Source organism: Camelina sativa, chromosome 3 (assembly GCF_000633955.1).
Source record: "Camelina sativa cultivar DH55 chromosome 3, Cs, whole genome shotgun sequence".
In the NCBI taxonomy this organism is placed as follows: domain Eukaryota; kingdom Viridiplantae; phylum Streptophyta; class Magnoliopsida; order Brassicales; family Brassicaceae; genus Camelina; species Camelina sativa.
In genome coordinates, this window is record NC_025687.1 from 23298595 (window position 1) to 23302419 (window position 3825).

Genomic DNA, 3825 nt, shown 5'->3' on the forward strand with positions numbered 1-3825 from the left:
CCAGATTCTTCACAAAAGCTTGTGAATTCATCAGACACAAATTCACCTCCTCTATCTGTTCTAAACACCTTGATAGTTGTCCCAAGTTCTTGCTCAACACGAGCTTTGAACCTTTTAAATGCGCTGAAAGCATCACTCTTTTCCTTCAGAAACAGAGACCACATGTACCGTGAATGATCGTCGATGAGCACAAATATATACTTATTTTGTGCTTCTGTTGCAGGTGTAATGGGACCACAGAGGTCTCCATGGATGAAGTCAAGCGGTTTCTCAGCTCGAAACCCTGTTGCTTTTGGAAAAGTCTTTCTCACTTACTTTGCGAGCAAGCAAGAGTCGCACATCTCCTTGTCAAACCTCATGTTTGGTATACCGATGATCAACTCCTTTCTCACCATTGAATCCGTTGCCTTAACATTGATGTGGCCCAGTCTCTCGTGCCACCTTGTAGATGTTTCACACGATATTTGCAGCAAGTGATGTTCAGTCTCCATATGAACTTTGTAAAGTCTGTTTTGTGACCTGTTTGCTCTCACTAGAAGTTTTCCATCACGGTCATGAAGAGTTAAGTAGTTCTCCTTCATTCTTACTTCACACCTTGTTTCTGTGGCTTGTCCGAGGCTGAGTATGTTGCTCTTGAGATCCGGTATCCAGTAAACTTGAGCCAAGATTTTACGATCACCTGTCTTGGTAAAGGATTGAACCTCTCCCTTTGATGTCGACTCGCGAGTCGTCACCAAACCTTACCTTTTCCGTGACAGTCTCGTCGAGTTTGGTAAAGAAACTACGATTGTCGGTCATAGGATTATTGGCTCCGTTGTCAAGGTACCACACATTGTCTCCAACTGTTTTCATTTCATAATTTTGTGGCTTGACCTTCTTCTCATTAAGAAACACCACCTCATGCATCAGTAAGGTTTTAGCTTCTTGAGTCTCTGAATCAGTTGAGTCTTGAATCTCTTGTAGCTTAAGCAATCTGTCCGGACAATTTGAGGCATAGTGGCCATGTTTATCACAGCGATAACAAACAACCACCGACTTATCTCTGCTCTGATAGTTGCCACGACCTCGCCCTCTTCCTCGTCCTGTGAAACGTCCACCCCTTGCACCTCTTCCTCGACCTTGATCATAGTCTTCTTGGTAGTTATTTGCATACATAAACTTCGTCTGATCTTCCTCATCACGAATTCGCATATGCCTTAAGTCTACCGACTATATCAACAAAACTAGTCTTGTTAAGATCAAGAACCTGCTCCAAGGCTGCAATGATGTGAATATATTTTTTCCTTGGCAAGCTGTTCAGAAACTTCTTGACCATCTTAGGCTCCTCAATACTCATGCCTAATGCTCCAGACTTTGATGCAAGCTCTGATAATTTTCCCACAAAATCATCAATTGTGTCGTAGTTTTCATCCTTATTCTTTCGAACTCTGACATAAGAGTCTGCAGTCTTGCCTCCTTGACTCTTTCTGCTCCAACAAAACGAGACTTGATTGCCTCCCAGTCTTCCTTAGCAGTAACTAGGTTACCAACTTGCAGGGTTAGTGTTTCCGGGATAGATTGGAACAGAAGGGCTTTCGCTAGATCAATCTTGTCAGCATCCGCAACCTCTTCTGTTTCAATTGTCTCCCACACTTTATTTACCTTCAGCACTATTGTCATCTTCATTGCCCACACCGTATAGTTGGTGGTGGTGAGCATCGGACATTGAAGTGTCGAAGTACCGGTCTCTTTCGATGTGGATGTCATAGCAACGATATCTCCCATGTCTCTCGATCGGAACAGATTTAGCTAGTTGCAAACAGATGGTTTTGCTCTAGTAAAGAAAAACTTTATGCTTTAAAATTCAATGATGCTATGATACCAAATATTGAATTAAGCAGAAAGAATATTGAATCAAGCTCAATAGATTAACGAATAACTCTCGTTTATTGCTCTTAGAAACTTCTCAAAACTATAAACAATCTCAATCTCTCTGATCTCACAAGAAGTGTTACATCTCAACAACTCCTTATATATAGAGACTCTTTAATAATCTTTAATTAAAATAACAATTAGATAACTCCTAACTTGTTATAATCCTAATCCTTTTTGGAACCCATGACTTGGTGAGATTAGGATAACTTCTACCACAAGTTATTCAAGCTTATTCTGAACAGGCAACACTATTTTTATCATGCGTAACGCATTGCCATATGGAAAATTTTCTTTAAATCCATCCGAAGTCAATTTTTACAGTAATCATTGAGGCCGTTGAACATTCTTTGATCGCTTTAGAGTTGTAGCGACATCAACAAAAGCACACCAGTCGTACAAAGTCTTATAAAAAACAAAAAGAAGCTCTTGGGAGATAAACAATTAGTGTTTGAAAGAAAAAAAAAACTAAAATACTACAGATTATTTAATCTATAAATATCTTTAAATGGAATCGTTACGGTCTTTTCGTACTCCCTCATGGGAAAATGAAGCAGCGTGCTTAATAAAGACCTAAATAATGTTATTTCGACTACCACATGGGAAAATGAAGCAGCGTACTTGTAAATGCAGCAATCGAATCGTCTATTGTTTTTTTATCACACACTCACGAAAACTCATTTACTTTATAAGAGTTTCATTACATGTTCCAAAACAACAAAAAAAACAATATACTTGACAACATGGCTTCTGGACATCGTCAAGAAAGCAAGTTAGATGCCAAATTCAAAGCTATGTTTGAAACCAAAGACGAGAAGTTCCAGAAGCTCCTAGAATGCTTAGAGCCACTACGTGAGAACCAGGTACAAGTCGACAGCTTTACTCTATCAGATTTGCTCAGCACTGTCTATTTAGCAGCTGACCGAATGGTTAAACATGTCCAAGTCCTAACCACAATTCCTTACAAAGACGTACGTGATAGCGTGTTAGCCAAGGCAAACTCATTAGGGATTTGTCCTCCAAGTCACGAGATGAATCTCCTTCACATCTACGGAGTTTGCGAATGGATGAAAACCAAAGCCGGTAGTGAAGCCGTTATGGAGGTGCAACGTAGCGAGAAGCTAAAGAGGCGAGCGGCAGCAAAAGGGAGGACGGTTGCTGAATCGGCTATGATAAGAGCCTTCAACGCTCAGTTTGCCGAGTATAGGTCTGAGCTAAAAAGGGTTCGTGCACTCCAGGAGAAAGAGAGTGATACTGGTGTTCGTCTCCGAGACAAGTACTGGCCAGTTTCTGCATTCGATGTAGCCATCAATATTTTACATGAAGAGGCAATTCTTGATTTTTGTAGGAAAGACGAAGTGAAAAGTGGGTTATACAAGTTTGTGGAAGGATTGATTGAACGTAAGATGGTGAGTTTTGCTTTACGTGAAGCCTCTAATCTTCGTGTTGTTCTTAAAGAAATGGCAAGTTTTGAAGTTCCGGTTTCATCTAAGGATGGGAATTATGGTATCGGTGAGAAGAGGAATTGTATTAGATCTAAGGATGAAAATTGTGGTGCTGGTGAGAAGGGGAAAGATATTGGATAGGTGCTTGGTCATGGTGGAGAAACATCGGCTTAGAGGATGAAGCGTCTTACTAATTAATGAGAAATTGTGATAGATCGAGGGGCAAAAATATATTTTTAATTTTGTTTTCTTTCTAAAATTCTTTATTGTAATGTCTATTTTCTTCTTGTACTCCTTTTAAAGTTTAACCTATTGTTTTGATGACAAAAATTAAATGTTTTTGAAAACCCAAACCGGAAGGTCCGGAACCAGAAACCAAACTGGACAATTTTCTTTAATCTCGATTCAACTTGATCCGATTACTTTTGATGTTACGATATTTCATTTTTTTCGTGACTTTTGAAAAAAA

At 39.6% G+C, this 3825-nt stretch overlaps 1 pseudogene; it reads left to right on the forward strand.

Moving 5' to 3' along the window:
• On the forward strand, window positions 2979-3554 carry LOC104779232 (annotated as a pseudogene).